Genomic DNA, 18,732 nt, shown 5'->3' with positions numbered 1-18,732 from the left:
TACAATTACACAAAACTACTGACTGTATGTTTTCACGTAGAAAATAATTTTCTTAAAAACAACAAAAATCACCATCCATACTATGACGATATATTCTTGAATCTGACGAGAGACTGCACGTACACTTCTGTGAGACTTTGAGACTCCGAGTTTGACGACATATGAGAATGTAAGAGTTAATGACATCTGAGAATGGTAACAGGGTAACAAATACAATTTTGTATATTTTCCTTTATTATTCCACTTGATGAAATGTTTGCTGTACTGCTCCTTGTCTATAGATACACCACACAATTACTTGTTTCACAAAATTACATTATAAATTATTCACATTTTAAACTCTTCACATACAAAGACAAAACGAAATGAATTAGATGTACATCTGCAAACACGTTTTTCTATAATATACATTCATATATTGGTTAATATGAAAATGTTACAAATACAACTACAAGAAAAAAAGTGTAGTGCGGTTTGAACATGATTATGAAAAATAAGGATCCCAAGGACAACAGTCAAGGTGAAAAGATATAGGAAAAGAACAGATAATAAGACCAAATAGCAGACGAAGGAATATGATGAAAAGCACACTCAATTCAAAGAGTCAATTTTTTTTTCTTCATTTGCATTTGCCTCGCATCGCAGGTTCTGCGTTTTTACCTCTCTTGGCGGTTTACGGCTGATCTGTTTTTGGACATTGGTAGAACTCCTTGCATGAGTGTTCAGCCCTACTGCAAAGCTTCTACATATACCAACACAGAACGACGCGGAAAAACATCCATGCCTCGAGTGGGACTCGAACCCAATGTCGAGAGCGGCCAGGCGCACGAGTTCCATGCCTCAGACCGCGTGTCCAATGCGCAGGCTAAAGAGTCAAAAATGTTAATGAAGAATATTTATGAGAAGAGAGAAATAATACTTTTTAAATTACTATAATTATCACACACAATGAAACATAGCTCTACAGTTGTCCCTGCATTTAAAAAATGTCAACAGCACAACAAAACAAATCCGATGCTCAGCGTCCTTTTTCTTCTGCAACGGTGTTGTGCATTATGAGTACATTCCCACAAGGCCCGACTATTAATAAACATTTCTACTTGCAAATCCTGAGACATCTTCAAGTCCTCATGATGCAGTGTCATAAACCTCTGTTGTGCACCCTGTATGTTTCAGTTACACATCCTACCACACAGTTAATACAGCCTCGCTACTCGCCAGTTACAGCTATCTGTGACTTTTCCCATTTCCTAAGTTTAAAACACCTTGAAAGGAAAACAAAACATAAATTGACATGCAAACAACAGCACACGGTGTTTTTGTTCTGGTTGGTAACATTAGTAACACCGAGTGGACTTGTAAGTGGATATCAACATTTTACAGAAAGGTTCATATCTTCCTACACGTCCGGACGGCATCACAACCCAGACGAACATCGGTATCTTTACTGAAGTGAGTGCTTTGAACACTTACCGGAACAAGTGGGTACATGCCGAAGGAGTCTACAGTCTGTTAGTACGAGCACAGGTTCACGCCCAGTAATTTTTAACCAGATGTTTCTTACAACAAATATAAAGGAAAATAACAAGGCTGAAAATTTTTTGCAAAGGAAGGGAGAACAAAACAGTAAAGAACAAGATCTTGCTGCTGTTACATTTTTTGAATTATTGTTCGATGCGTAGAAAAACTTCAATTTTCATTTCCATTTTAAATAGTTTGACAGTGAGAAATACTGCCGTATACAAATTACATTTGTCTTGCCTTCAAATGACGACTCCTGAGAAATATGGAAATTTCATTACATTAATTACGTTATTTTTCAATGTGTCTGACCACAGCAATTATTTCTATCCATAGTAACTCTCCAAACTAAAAGTATCATTCATGTAAGTTGACTGTAATATTAAATATAAGATTCTTCTTCTTCCTTGGCTCTACAATCAAGTTGTCGGTCTACGCCACCTCCTTTTTCAGAGGTTTCCCAGTCTTTGAAATGTGCATTTGTGGGTAGTGAGACCAGTTCTCTGCCTCTGCACAATTTCTATTCATTTCTGATTTGACTGCTAGAGCCATCTAGTAGTAAATCAGCAGAGACAGGTGAAAAATTTCCACTGAATTTTGCTTATGAAACATCTCATTCATGCTCATAACGTTCTTTTACATGCAGCGAATCTACAACTTGGGACCATTGGCTTTACTTAAACTCTGAAGGAAGTTCTTGTACTACGCATTTTTATCACCCTTAAAAATCCATCGACCTCAGCCGGGTTTCAATCCACGTACCTTGGGTCCAGTGACGAGCACGCTAACCACTAATTCACCGAGGGCGACATTAGTTATAAGATACATTTGTAAATAAAAGATGAAGTGACCTTACGTACACATATTTGAAGAACCACAATATAATTCTTTTACCTCGTTCTGTTATAAAGAGCAACTGGCACACAGTTTGCATATAGTTTCGAAATACCGATGTATAAAGCGTACTGAAATATAAGGACAAAGTTCAGTTCAGTATATCTGCATTCAAACAATAAAATATTAAACAGCAACTCTATGAAAATAGAGTAGCGTTTGTTTCATAGCACACGACAATGTTTCGGGTAATATTAAATTGCAGTACATTGAAGAAATTTATATACATCTTTGTGAATAATATTTTTATAACCTAAATATTAATATACAAGCAATTCTGACGTTACAGGCAATGTTCTTGTTCATAATTCTAGTGCAGAATACACATTCTGATTCTCAATAAATGCTCTCCATCTGCAAATTCAAAATACACTACTCAAACTCCATTACTAACTCACTGGCATGGTATAGTACATTATATTTAAATCAAAATTCAATATCTTCATTTGATCCCTCAACATCAACACTTCTTCCTTCTCCACATTCCAACAGAAAAGATCCCCTAACTTCTGCAAATGAGGAGCACGGCTGATTATCTTGTTAACAGATGACATCGACAGATCAATGACTTCCGAATTACTCTTTGAGCCAGGCAAAGCAATGAACAATTCTTTCAGCACTGCTGTGTTGACAGATGATAACAACTCATTCATCCAAACATCTGATATTGAGGAATAATTTACAAAAATCATTAGCTCTTCAAGCCTGTCTGTATTACGTAATATGCACTGTACAACTCTCACAGGAAATTCGGACACATGCTCCGGTTCTTCCTCAGTTGAAAAATACAGTGATTCAAGTTTAAATAATTTGCATTTGCTGAGCGCGTCGTCATGTTCCAGTTCCAAATGACACAGTTCTAGCCTCTCGCATTTCAGATACAGATGTTTTAAGTTAGAGCAATTTTCCCCAAGCATTATAATTTGCTTCTCGTGAAGGACGTCACAAGTTATTTTGAGGCTGCCGAGCTGTGCGCCTCGAACACGGAGGAAGTACTCTGTACCTTCCCCTGGAGACGCCGGTCTCTTAATTTTATAGATCAGTTCCAGTGAAGTGAGAGACTTGAACTGTTCAAGTTTAGGAACATCCTCATCTGCTACATGGACTTTAAGATCATACAAGTGTGGACAAAGCGTACATACGACATCGACCACTGTTTTGTCAAATCGCATGTAACTTCGATCAAGGTGTATACTCGTATTTTCAACATGTGTAAGTTTAAGACGCTCTTTCAAAGGCCTGCCGTATCTGGTAATCTGCTTATGCAACTCCAGAAGACATAAAACCATTTTCTCGTATCCAATTAAACGAATGTTGGGCAATGACCTCAGAATATTAGCCACTCCTATCTCACAAACATGACAATTATAAACAAATATTTCTTCTAAGAGAGGACACCCTGGATTTTCTGAGCATGGAACAAGACACCGCAGGCCTCCATTACTAACAAATTTATTATAAGAAACATTTAATGACTTTAGTTGTGGGCAGTTCTTTCCAATTAGCTCCAAAGTGTGATTAGTACATAATTGTAGGTCACTGCGATTTCCATGAATTTTAAAATAAATCTTCACCAACCTTCCAAGCGAGTGTAATTCTATAGCCATAACATCTTCACATCCTTTCATGATATATATAAGGTATTTTAAATTTGAGAGATCTAAAACATTTAACCGCGGCAGAATTATATAGTCATGGAAGTCGATCGTACGCATATAACCATGACGTCGATATCTCTTAACGAATGACTCGATCATTTGTGAAATTAAGCTGTCGGCAACCACAGAAGGAATATGCGATGACAGGAATCTCTGCACTTCCAGTCCAAAATTTTTTAGTTCTTGCCAATTAGTGGTCTCCCATGCATTTAAGAACCAGTCTGTGAACGCTTTTAGGCATATTTTGATTAACGAAGGTGGTTGTTTCTTACGTGGCATTTTTTCTATTATCAATATATTTATCACGAGTTCTAAAAATTCGTCTACTAGTTAGCAACTTTTGACAAAAAATTGAGTATGGGTTTAAGAGAGTCCAGTGTTAACGTCTCTGCTAGATGGCGTGATGTGTCACGTTTGTGGTGAACTTTCACAAAAAATATACCCTGAAGAGTAAAAGTAGACAAGAAAGTGTACCTGAATTAACAGTGAGGAGGAGTATGGTCACCATAGGCCAGAATCAGTGGACTCACAGCTAAATATTTTACAGTATTAAGTGCTGTCGGTTCAGCTCAGTTCCACCATTTAACAGTTTCTTCACTAATTTTTATACAACTTTACTTCAACTGTTGATATTATAGTTGACGTTCACAAATCTTACTAAAGCTTATCAAATATTTAATATAAAACAAATTTATTTAATGTTAATTTCTGTGCAGCAAACTCAGTATATTTAACTTTCACATATTTTAAGTTACGCATATCTTAATCCGGCCACACTTCAGATATAAACACTTTCACTTTCACTTACTTACTGTGCTTATTCTTATATTATAAAAGATCTTACACTTGTGAATTTCTTCCATATCACTTCTGTTGTAAGTGACATTTCGTGCAGCGTCAAGTTTCGGTATGTGGATATCAACTTTGTGGCTTCGCAGCCCTCGTCATGGCACAGTCTGCAGTTACATGGCCATTTCTATAACGTGAGAGCACTCCTCACAAGCAAACACATTCTGAAATAAAGTGCGACAATTTCGGTTCACATACATAAAATTTCAAACAAAAAGTCCTGCAGAACCCTTTTCCACAAAACAAATTTAAAAAATTGATTTCCTCTGAATTTAATCCCATTCACTCTGATCTAATAATTGTTCTGGTGCAACACAGTCACAACAATCAGTTTGGGATCTCACAGCTTTAGTATTAGGGCCTAATATAAAATGTATTTCTCATTAAACAATGAAATGATTTAAAAAATGAAGTGATATCAAAAGTGTGATCAGGTTTGAATCTGTGACATTAGATTTCTGTCTCCAATAAATCATTATCTAAGTAAAAATCACATAAATAAATTTCAGAAATAGCCATACCCCATTATAGAAGGAGTAAATTGATAACAATTCTTTTTCTTTCTCTTGGTATTAGGAATTAACAAATTATGAGATCCCACCTCTGGACCCAGGTAAGTTATAGAATACCATATTAAGTCTTCACTTAGCATACTTGTCTGGTGGCTAAAATTCTTCCTCAAAATGTAAGTTTTAATCACAAGAATAACGTTCAGGTATGGTGGTCCCCTCTGAAACATGAACTTTATTTAAATAATAAGATCTGATGGACAACAATGACCTTCCAAGTACAGTGACTCATGCTATTGTTACCGCTCTTTAAACTTTTGAACATAACTGAATGGTTTGTACTTAATTTTCATAAGCAGTTACTAAGAACTGATTTTTCATGCTTGCTAGTAGACCTACTTCGCTGATAGTCATTAGCAAACTGGACCACACACCCCCTGAATCAGGGCCAGATTTTAAGGGGTAACAACTGGCGCAGTGATCTCAGGGCCTCCATAATATCCAAGTCTTTCTCTTTTTTCCTGATGGGGAAAAGCATCCAGGTAATCATAGCCAGAAACTGATCACACAATTTTTATATTTAAATATTGTATTTTTATAAGTAATTGCATTCAAATCTTTAGGAACAACAGAAGCATATGACACAAAATAGTTTATTTTTAAAAGTGTATGCACAATCACAATAACAAATCAAAAAGGAAATTAGGAGGAGACTAAATTCTGGAAATGCTTGCTACTTCTCAGTTCAAAATATTTGTCTCCTCCTCTGATTTCTAAGAACCTAAAGATCAAAGCACACAAAACAATATTTTTGCCTGTTGTTTTGTATGGGTGCAAAACTTGGTCTCTCACTCTGAGGGAGGAACACAGATTGCAGGTGTTGAGGAGTATATTTGGGCCTAGAGGAAAAGACGATGGGGCATGGAGAAAACTGCATAATGATGGACTTAAAAATTTGTAATTGTGTAAACCATGAAATATTACTAATGAAACTGAAATTTTATGGGATTCGCGGTATAGCAGGACAATGGTTTAAATCCTACCTAAATAATAGAAGGCAGAAAGTAGAAATTGAAAGCCCTCATACCAGTCATAATACCTATTCAGAATGGGGTATCGTAAATCACGGAGTGCCACAAGGTTCAGTTCTTGGGCCCTTACTTTTCCTCATATATATAAATGACTTGCCGGCAACTGTGAACTCTATATCCAAACCCATTCTTTTTGCTGATGATACAAGTATCATTATTGCACACCAAGAATTGATCTATCTTGAAAATATCATGAATGATGTCTTTGCCAACATAAACAAATGGTTTAGAGCTAACAAACTAGCACTAAATTTTGTAAAAACAAACTTCATAAAATTTGTTACTAAGCACAAGACATATCCTAGATTAAATATAGGTTTTGAAGAAAAATTAATTGTGGAAGTTGAAACAAACAAATTCCTTGGCTTACAAGTCGACAGTACCTTAAATTGGAAGAAACACATTGAGTATATTATTCCCAAATCAAGCTCTGCAAGTCGTACCACTCATGACAATAGATACTTTAAAGCTAGTTTACTTTGCTTACTTTCACTCTGTATTGTCATATGGATTAATCTTTTGGGGAAATTCAACAGACAGTAATAAAGGTTTTTACATGCAAAAGAAAATAATTAGAATAATGGCTGGTGTCAAAAGCAGGGTATCTTGTAGAAAATTATTTCGTAAATTTAATATACTTCCACTTGCAAGTGAATTTATACTCTGCTTGTTATCATTTGTGGTGGAAAACATGGATAAATTTAAAAGAAATACAGATGTACGTAATTTAAATACAAGACGTAAACATGATCTCTATGTGCCAAATGCTAACTTTACTAAATATCAGAAAGGAGTGTACTATACAGATACCAAGTTGTTTAATAATCTTCCACCAACAATTAAAAGTCTAAATTATGATATAAAGGTATTCAAGCCTGCATTGAAAGATTACCTCTTTACTCACTCCTTTTATTCTGTAGATAACTTCATCTCTGCTGAAAATGTTTAAGCTTTATATCCATAATCTACGTATATGTAAAGCAAGTTTTGTATTTATATTTAAAATTCTGAGGTTTATGTATATTAATTTGTAAAATTATTTTTCATACTTGTATTGCAGAATCTGAAATTTATGTACATTGATATGTGAAATACGTTCTTGTACTTGTGTTGAAAGTTGTGAAGTGTATGTATATTGTATGAAATGACATGTTCTACATCCTTTGGTTGAGTCCTAAGAAGGATCTACGCAATGTAAATAAACTAAACTCTACTCTACTCTACTCAGTATTGTCAGGGTGATAATGTGAAGAAGACTGAGATGGGCGAGTCATGTGGCACGCATTGATGGGGTAAAAGGTGTGTACCAGGTATTGGTTCGGAAGTTTGAGGGGAAGAGATCTATGGGGAGACCTAGACCTACCTATATAGGAAGATAATATTAAGCAGGATCTATGGGACATAAGAGTTCAAGGCGATTGGATTTTGCTGGTCCAGGATTGGGGCTGGTGGAGGGCTTTGGTTAATTCGGTGATGAACCACCGGATTCCCTAAACCATTCAATTGGTGAGTAGTTGCAACTGCAATATAACCTAAATTTGTAGTTACTGATAAGGGCCAACACAGTTGTAAATCCTGTAACGCCCTTAATGGTACGTTTCTGTGGGTAGATTTGACCTAGTTTTTGCCATCATACGGTAAGTGGTCAGTAATACGTACTTCATACTCACTATAACTTTTACAAGCAGCATCCAATCAATAGACAAACTTGTGCAAATCCGTAGATGGTTCCTTTGCCGTTGGTTTCTTGAAAATTTCAAACTTGAGAAGTTCAGCTCGCTTTTCTTGAGTAATAATAATGTAACTACCAGGAAACTTTTACTGAATTCATCAGCAACTAATTCCTCGGGAGAACACAGCCACCAAACATGTCGTTGCAATTAAACTTAGAGATGTGCAACTTTTGTTCGTTCCACAAGTCTAGCAACCATGGCCTCACAGAATGTCACAGAGTTTACAGTTATTCCACATACATGGTTACTACGCCGAGGAAAAACTGCCAATAGTCAACGATTAATAAAGATACAGCCACTTTTAAGGTTATGACATTTAAGTATTTCATTGACATAAACGGTCTCTCCCCTTTATAAATTGATTATAAAATGTTATAATATATAGCGAATTTATCGGTCTCAGTTCTCCTTCCGTAGATGTATTAGGCCACAATTACATGCAACAGCGCCCTGTTTGAGAAGCTGATAGTCACTCACAAAACCAAGAGATTCAGCTTATTTATGAAACTCGAATGTTTACAAAGGATCATTGCTTTTCCGCATTTTGAGTCACATAAATCCAGTTAAAGTCCCCACAGATTTCTTGTAACCCCATGCAAATATTATCCACCCATCTATGTCGATGTGTTCCCATGACAAATTCAATGGGTCTAACTGGTTCAAATCAAAATTTGAAATTAATTTAGAAAATCAGTTATAAAACATACAAAATTCAAAAGGTCTTAACACAACACAAAATTATTTAGCATATTAACATAAACCAAATGTTGCTTTAGCCTGACGTTTACGAGAGTAGAACGTCATTACCGTCCGTTGAAAATTTTTAAAAATACTTGGTATGTACTGCATTAAATTTTATATAACATTCTGTCTGTTGTTAGTAAAATCCACAAAAATTTAAGGTGTGTACGTCTGTAACTAATCATACGCGTTTGTTACGTCTGAGTGATTTGTTACATTTTGAGGATTATGAGCGGTTTCGATTTTCCAGGAAAGAACATATCTCAAGCAAAGATTACACCAGATACTGGAACATTACGCATACAAATGTAGTGTTAGATATTTAGAGACTTTTCCCATTTCCTAAGCTTAAAACACCTTGAAAAGGAAACAAAACACCAATTGACATGCAAACAACAGAACACGGTGGTTTTCTTCTGGCTGGTAACATTAGGAACACCAAGGGGACTTGTAAGTGGATATCAACATTTTACAGAAAGGTTCGTATCTTCCTACACATCCGGACGGCATCACAACCCAGACGAACATTGGTACCTTTACTGAAGTGAGTGCTTTGAACACTTACCGGAACAAGTGGGTACATGCCGAAGGAGTCTAGAGTCTGTTAGTACGAGCACAGGTTCACGCCCAGTAATTTTTAACCAGACGTTTCTTTCAACAAATATAAAGGAAAATACCAAGGCTGAACATTTTTTACAAAGGAAGAGAGAACAAAACAGTAAAGAACAAGATCTTGCTGCTGTTACATTTTGTGAATTATTGTTCGATGCGTAGAAAAACTTCAATATTCATTTCCATTTTAAATAGTGAGAAATACTGCCATATACAAATTACATTTGTCTTGCCTTAAAATGACAACTCCTGAGAAATAAGAAAATTTCATTACATTAATTACGTTATTTTTCAATGTGTCTGACCACAGCAATTAATTCTACAATCCAGTTGTGGGTCTTCGCCACCTCCTTTTTTGGAGGTTTCCCAGTCTTTGAAACGTGCATTTGTCGGTAGTGAGACCAGCTCTCTGCCTCTGCACAATTTCAATTCATTCCTGATGTGACTGCTAGAGCCATCTAGTAGTAAATCAGCAGAGACAGGTGAGAAATTGCCGCTGAATTTTGCTTATGAAACATCTCATTCATGCTCATAACGTTCTTTCACACGCAGCGAATCTACAACATAGGACCATTGGCTTTACATAAACTCTGAAGGAAGTTCTTGTACTACGCATTTTTATCACCCTTAAAAATCTATCGACCTCAGCCGGGTTTCAATCCACGTACCTCGGGTTCAGTGATGAGCAAGCTAACCACTAACTCACCAAGGGTGACATTAGATATAGATACATTTGTAAATGACCTTACATACACATATTTGAAGAATCACAATATAATTCTTTTACCTCGTTCTGTTATAAAGAGCAACTGGCACACAGTTTGCATATAGTTTCGAAATACCGATGTATAAAGCATACTGAAATATAAGGACAAAGTTCAGTTCAGTATATCTGCATTCAAACAATAAAATATTAAATAGCAACTCTATGAAGATAGAGTAGCGTTTGTTTCATAACACATGACAATGTTTCGGGTAATATTAAACTGCAGTACATTGAAGAAATTTATAGACATCTTTGTGAAAAATATTTTTTATAACCTAAATATTAATATACAAGCAATTCTGATGTTACAGGCAATGTTCTTGTTCATAATTCTAGTGCAGAATACACATTCTGATTCTTAATAAATGCTCCCCATCTGCAAATTCAAAATACACTACTCAAACTCCATTACCAATTCACTGGCATGGTATGGTACATTATATTTAAATCAAAATTCAATATCTTCATTTGATCCCTCAACATCAACACTTCTTCCTTCTCCACATTCCAACAGAAAAGATCCCCTAACTTCTGCAAATGAGGAGCACGGCTGATTATCTTGTTAACAGATGACATCGACAGATCAATGACTGCCGAATTACTCTTTGCGCCAGGCAAAGCAATCATCAATTCTTTTAGCACTGCTGTGTTTACAGATGATAACAACTCATTCATCCAAACATCTGATATTGAGGAAGTATTTACAAAAATCATTAGCTCTTCAAGCCTGTCTGTATTACGTAATATGCACTGTACAACTCTCACAGGAAATTCGGACACATGCTCCGGTTCTTCCCTAATTAAAAAAAAAAATGATTCAAGTTTAAAGAATTTGCATTTGCTGAGCGCGTCGTCATGTTCCAGTTCCAAATGACACAGTTCTAGCCTCTCGCATTTCAGATACAGATGTTTTAAGTTAGAGCAATATTCCCCAAGCATTATAATTTGCTTCTCGTGAAGGACGTCACAAGTTATTGCTAGGCTGCCGAGCTGTGCACCTTGAACACGGAGGAAGTACTCTGTACCTTCCCCTGGAGACGCCGGTCTCTTAATTTTATAGGTCAGTTCCAGTGAAGTGAGAGACTTGAACTGTTCAAGTTTTGAAACATCCGAATCTACTACATGGACTTTAAGATCATACAAGTGTGGACAAAGCGTACATACGACATCGACCACTGTTTTGTCAAAACGCATGTATCTTCGATCAAGGTGTATACTCGTATTTTCAACATGTGTAAGTTTAAGGCGCTCTTTCAAAGGACTGCCGTCTCTGGTCATCTGCTCATACAAATGAAGAAGACATAAAACCATTTTCTTGTATCCAATTAAACGAATGTTGGGCAATGACCTCAGAATATTAGCCACTCCTATCTCACAAACATGACAATTATAAACAAATATTTCTTCTAAGAGAGGACACCCTGGATTTTCTGAACATGGAACAAGACACCGCAGGCCTTCATTACTAACAAATCTATTATAAGAAATATTTAATGACTTTAGTTGTGGGCAGTTCTTTCCAATTAGCTCCAAAGTGTGATTAGTACATAATTGTAGGTCACTGCGTCTTTCATGAATTTTAAAACAAATCTTCACCAACCATCCAAGCGAGTGTAATTCTGTAGCAATAAAATCTTCACAGAATCCTTTGATAATAGCTATAAGGTATTTTAAATTCGAGAGATCTAAAACATTTAACCGCGGCAGCATTATAAAGCCACGGAAGGCGATTGTATGCATATAATTATGACATGGATATCTCTTAACGAATGACTCGATCATTTGTGAAATTAAGCCGTCGGCAACCATAGAAGGAATACGCGATGACAAGAATCTGTGCACTTCCAGTCTAAAATTGTCTAGTTCTTGCAAACTACCGGTCTCCCATGCATTTAAGAACCAGTCTGTGAACGCTTTTAGGCATATTTTGATTAACGAAGGTGGTTGTTTCTTACGTGGCATTTTTTCTATTATGAATATATTTATCACGAGTTCCAAAAATTCGTCTACAAGTTAGCGATTTTTGACAAAAAATTGAGTATGGGTTTAAGAGAGTCCAGTGTTAACGTCTCTGCCAGATGGCGTGATGTGTCACGTTTGTGGTGAACTTTCACAAAAAATATATTCTGAAGAGTAAAAGTAGACAAGAAAATGTACCTGAATTAACAGTGAGGAGGAGTCTGGTCACCGTAGGCCAGAATCAGTGGGCGCTCAGCTAAATATTTTACAGTATTAAGCGGTGTCAGTTCAGCTCAGTTCCACCATTTGACAGTTTCTTCACTAATTTTTATACAACTTTACTTCAACTGTTGATATTATAGTTGACGTTCACAAATCTTACTAAAGCTTATCAAATATTTAATATAAAACAAATTTATTTAATGTTAATTTCTGTGCAGCAAACTCAGTATATTTAACTTTCACATATTTTAAGTTACGCATATCTTAATCCGGCCACACTTCAGATATAAACACTTTCACTTTCACTTACTTACTGTGCTTATTCTTATATTATAAAAGATCTTACACTTGTGAATTTCTTCCATATCACTTCTGTTGTAAGTGACATTTCGTGCAGCGTCAAGTTTCGGTATGTGGATATCAACTTTGTGGCTTCGCAGCCCTCGTCATGGCACAGTCTGCAGTTACATGGCCATTTCTATAACGTGAGAGCACTGCTCACAAGCAAACACATTCTGAAATAAAGTGCGACAATTTCGGTTCACATACATAAAATTTCAAACAAAAAGTCCTGCAGAACCCTTTTCCACGAAACAAATTTAAAAAATTGATTTCCTCTGAATTTAATCCCATTCACTCTGATCTAATAATTGTTCTGGTGCAACACAGTCACAACAATCAGTTTGGGATCTCACAGCTTTAGTATTAGGGCCTAATATAAAATGTATATCTCATTAGATAACGAAATGATTTATAAAAATGAAGTGATATCAAAAGTGTGATCAGGTTCGAATCTGCGACATTAGATTTCTGTCTTCAATAAATCGTTATCTAAGAAAAAATCACATAAATAGATTTCAGAAATAGCCATACCCCGTTATAGAAGGAGTAAATGGTTAAAAATTCTTTTTCTTTCACTTGGTATTAGGAATTAACAAATTATGAGATCCCACCTCTGGACCCAGGCAAGTTATAGAATACCATATTAAGTCATCACTTAGCATACTTGTCTGGTGGCTAAACTTCTTCCTCAAAATGTAAGTTTTAATCACAAGAATAACTTTCAAGTATGGTGGTCCCCTCTGAAACATGAACTTTATCTAAATAATAAGATCTGATGGACAACAATGACCTTTCAAGTACAGCGACTCATGCTATTGTTACCGCTCTTTAAACTTTTGAACATAACTGAATGGTTTGTACTTAATTTTCATAAGCAGTTACTAAGAACTGATTTTTCATGCTTGCTAGTAGACCTACTTCGCTGTTTGTCATTAGCAAACTGGACCACACACCTCCTAAATCAGGGCCAGATTTTAAGGGGGAACAACTGGGGCAGTGATCTCAGGGCCTCCATAATATCCAAGTCTTTCTCTTTCTTCCTGATGGGGAAAAGCATCCAGGTAATCATAGCCAGAAACTGATCACACAATTTTTATATTTAAATATTGTATTTTTATAAGTAATTGCATTCAAATCTTTAGGAACAACAAAAGCATACGACACAAAATAGTGTATTTTTAAAAGTGTATGCACAATCACAATAACAAATCAAAAAGGAAATTAGGAGGAGACTAAATTCTGGAAATGCTTAATACTTCTCAGTTGAAAATATTTGTCTCCTCCTCTGATTTCTAAGAACCTAAAGATCAAAGCACACAAAACAATATTTTTGCCTGTTGTTTTGTATGGGTGCAAAACTTGGTCTCTCACTCTGAGGGATCAACACAGATTGCAGGTGTTGAGGAGTATATTTGGGCCTAGAGGAAAAGACGATGGGACACGGAGAAAACTGCATAATGACAAACTTAAAAATTTGTAATTCTCCCACAGTATTGTCAGGGTGATAATGTGAAGAAGACAGATGGGCGAGTCATGTGGCACGCATTGATGGGGTAAAAGGTGTGTACCAGGTATTGGTTCGGAAGCTTGAGGGGAAGAGATCGATGGAGAGACCTAGACCTACCTACATAGGAAGATAAAATTAAGCAGGATCTATGGGACATAAGAGTTCAAGTCGATTGGATTTTGCTGGTCCAGGATTGGGGCTGGTGGAGGGCTTTGGTTAATTCGGTGATGAATCACCGGATTCCCTAAACCATTCAATTGGTGAGTTGTTGCAACTGCAATATAACCTAAATTTGTAGTTACTCTTAAGGGCCAACACAGTTGTAAATCCTGTAACGCCCTTAATGGTACGTTTCTGTGGGTAGATTTGACCTAGTTTTTGCCATCATACGGTAAGTGGTCAGTAATACGTACTTCATACTCACTATAACTTTTACAAGCAGCATTGAATCAATAGACAAACTTGTGCAAATTCGTAGATGGTTCCTTTGCCGTTGGTTTCTTGAAAATTTCAAACTTGAGAAGTTCAGCTCGCTTTTCTTGAGTAATAATAATGTAACTACCAGGAAACTTTTACTGAATTCATCAGCAACTAATTCCTCGGCAGAACACAGCCACCAAACATGTGGTTGCAATTAAACCTAGAGATGTGCGACTTTCGTTCGTTCCACAAGTCTAGCAACCATGGCCTCACAGAGCGTCACAGAGTTTACATTTATTCCACATACATGGTTACTACGCCGAGGAAAAACTGCCAATAGTCAACGATTAATAAAGATACAGCCACTTTTAAGGTTATGACATTTAAGTATTTCATTGACATAAACGGTCTCTCCCATTTATAAATTGTTTATAAAATGTTATAATATATAGCGAATTTATCGGTCTCAGTTCTCCTTCCCTAGATGTATTAGGCCACAATTACATGCAACAGCGCCCTGTTTGAGAAGCTGATAGTCACTCACAAAACCAAGAGATTCAGCTTATTTATGAAACTCGAATGTTTACAAAGGATCATTGCTTTTCCGCATTTTGAGTCACATAAATCCAGTTAAAGTCCCCACAGATTTTTTGTAACCTCCATGCAAATATTATCCACCCATCTATGTCGATGTGTTCCCATGACAAATTCAATGGGTCTAACTGGTTCAAATCAAAATTTGAAATTAATTTAGAAAATCAGTTATAAAACATACAAAATTTAAAAGATCTTAACACAACACAAAATTATTTAGCATATTAACATAAACCAAATGTTGCTTTAGCCTGACGTTTACGAGAGTAGAACGTCATTACCGTCCATTGAATTTTTTTAAAAATAGTTGGTATGTACTGCATTAAATTTTATATAACATTCTGTCTGTTGTTAGTAAAATCCACAAAAATTTAAGGTGTGTACGTCTGTAACTAATCATACGCGTTTGTTACGTCTGAGTGTTTTTGTTACATTTTGAGGGGTTTCGATTTTCCAGGAAAGAACATATCTCAAGCAAAGATTACACCAGATACTGGAACATTACGCATACAAATGTAGTGTTAGATATTTAGAGACATTTCCCATTTCCTAAGCTTAAAACACCTTGAAAAGGAAACAAAACATCAATTGACATGCAAACAACAGAACACGGTGGTTTTCTTCTGGCTGGTAACATTAGTAACACCGAGTGGACTTGTAAGTGGATATCAACATTTTACAGAAAGGTTCATATCTTCCTACACGTCCGGATGGCATCACAACCCAGATGAACATCGGTATCTTTACTGAAGTGAGTGCTTTGAACACTTACCGGAACAAGTGGGTACATGCCGAAGGAGTCTAGAGTCTGTTAGTACGAGCACAGGTTCACGCCCAGTAATTTTTAACCAGACGTTTCTTTCAACAAATATAAAGGAAAATACCAAGGCTGAACATTTTTTACAAAGGAAGAGAGAACAAAACAGTAAAGAACAAGATCTTGCTGCTGTTACATTTTGTGAATTATTGTTCGATGCGTAGAAAAACTTCAATATTCATTTCCATTTTAAATAGTGAGAAATACTGCCATATAGAAATTACATTTGTCTTGCCTTAAAATGACAACTCCTGAGAAATAAGAAAATTTCATTACATTAATTACGTTATTTTTCAATGTGTCTGACCACAGCAATTAATTCTACAATCCAGTTGTGGGTCTTCGCCACCTCCTTTTTTGGAGGTTTCCCAGTCTTTGAAACGTGCATTTGTCGGTAGTGAGACCAGCTCTCTGCCTCTGCACAATTTCAATTCATTCCTGATGTGACTGCTAGAGCCATCTAGTAGTAAATCAGCAGAGACAGGTGAGAAATTGCCGCTGAATTTTGCTTATGAAACATCTCATTCATGCTCATAATGTTCTTTCACATGCAGCGAATCTACAACTTGGGACCATTGGCTTTACTTAAACTCTGAAGGAAGTTGTTGTACTACGCATTTTTATCAACCTTAAAAATCCATCGACCTCAGCCGGGTTTCAATCCACGTACCTTGGGTCCAGTGACGAGCAAGCTAACCACTAATTCACCGAGGGCGACATTAGGTATAAGATACAATTGTAAATAAAAGATGAAGTGACCTTACGTACACATATTTGAAGAACCACAATATAATTCTTTTACCTCGTTCTGTTATAAAGAGCAACTGGCACACAGTTTGCATATAGTTTCGAAATACCGATGTATAAAGCGTACTGAAATATAAGGACAAAGTTCAGTTCAGTATATCTGCATTCAAACAATAAAATATTAAACAGCAACTCTATGAAAATAGAGTAGCGTTTGTTTCATAGCACACGACAATGTTTCGGGTAATATTAAATTGCAGTACATTGAAGAAATTTATATACATCTTTGTGAATAATATTTTTATAACCTAAATATTAATATACAAGCAATTCTGACGTTACAGGCAATGTTCTTGTTCATAATTCTAGTGCAGAATACACATTCTGATTCTCAATAAATGCTCTCCATCTGCAAATTCAAAATACACTACTCAAACTCCATTACTAACTCACTGGCATGGTATAGTACATTATATTTAAATCAAAATTCAATATCTTCATTTGATCCCTCAACATCAACACTTCTTCCTTCTCCACATTCCAACAGAAAAGATCCCCTAACTTCTGCAAATGAGGAGCACGGCTGATTATCTTGTTAACAGATGACATCGACAGATCAATGACTTCCGAATTACTCTTTGAGCCAGGCAAAGCAATGAACAATTCTTTCAGCACTGCTGTGTTGACAGATGATAACAACTCATTCATCCAAACATCTGATATTGAGGAATAATTTACAAAAATCATTAGCTCTTCAAGCCTGTCTGTATTACGTAATATGCACTGTACAACTCTCACAGGAAATTCGGACACATGCTCCGGTTCTTCCTCAGTTGAAAAATACAGTGATTCAAGTTTAAATAATTTGCATTTGCTGAGCGCGTCGTCATGTTCCAGTTCCAAATGACACAGTTCTAGCCTCTCGCATTTCAGATACAGATGTTTTAAGTTAGAGCAATTTTCCCCAAGCATTATAATTTGCTTCTCGTGAAGGACGTCACAAGTTATTTTGAGGCTGCCGAGCTGTGCGCCTCGAACACGGAGGAAGTACTCTGTACCTTCCCCTGGAGACGCCGGTCTCTTAATTTTATAGATCAGTTCCAGTGAAGTGAGAGACTTGAACTGTTCAAGTTTAGGAACATCCTCATCTGCTACATGGACTTTAAGATCATACAAGTGTGGACAAAGCGTACATACGACATCGACCACTGTTTTGTCAAATCGCATGTAACTTCGATCAAGGTGTATACTCGTATTTTCAACATGTGTAAGTTTAAGACGCTCTTTCAAAGGCCTGCCGTATCTGGTAATCTGCTTATGCAACTCCAGAAGACATAAAACCATTTTCTCGTATCCAATTAAACGAATGTTGGGCAATGACCTCAGAATATTAGCCACTCCTATCTCACAAACATGACAATTATAAACAAATATTTCTTCTAAGAGAGGACACCCTGGATTTTCTGAGCATGGAACAAGACACCGCAGGCCTCCATTACTAACAAATTTATTATAAGAAACATTTAATGACTTTAGTTGTGGGCAGTTCTTTCCAATTAGCTCCAAAGTGTGATTAGTACATAATTGTAGGTCACTGCGATTTCCATGAATTTTAAAATAAATCTTCACCAACCTTCCAAGCGAGTGTAATTCTATAGCCATAACATCTTCACATCCTTTCATGATATATATAAGGTATTTTAAATTTGAGAGATCTAAAACATTTAACCGCGGCAGAATTATATAGTCA

At 36.2% G+C, this 18,732-nt stretch overlaps 1 long non-coding RNA gene across 2 annotated transcripts; it reads right to left on the bottom strand.

Annotated features, from left to right (window-relative positions):
- Positions 1-211: 211 nt before the first annotated feature.
- On the bottom strand, positions 212-15,198 carry LOC147874789 (uncharacterized). 2 transcript variants are annotated; one of them, XR_015533743.1, is made up of 3 exons: positions 14,818-15,198; positions 8,193-13,070; positions 212-5,086 (listed from the first exon to the last, which is right to left on the bottom strand). It is a non-coding gene; the product is annotated as an uncharacterized LOC147874789 (long non-coding RNA). The 2 variants fall into 2 exon arrangements; XR_015533744.1 differs by having other exon boundaries at positions 8,182-13,070; positions 14,829-15,197.
- Between the last annotated feature and the right edge of the window lie 3,534 nt (positions 15,199-18,732).

Source organism: Zootermopsis nevadensis, unplaced genomic scaffold (genome assembly GCF_977971745.1).
Source record: "Zootermopsis nevadensis isolate Lab colony 2312 unplaced genomic scaffold, Znev_1.0 Znev_ptg000005l, whole genome shotgun sequence".
Lineage (NCBI taxonomy): Eukaryota > Metazoa > Arthropoda > Insecta > Blattodea > Termopsidae > Zootermopsis > Zootermopsis nevadensis.
The sequence above is the reverse complement of the archived record's forward strand: the minus strand, read 5'-3'. Positions and strand labels throughout refer to the sequence as shown.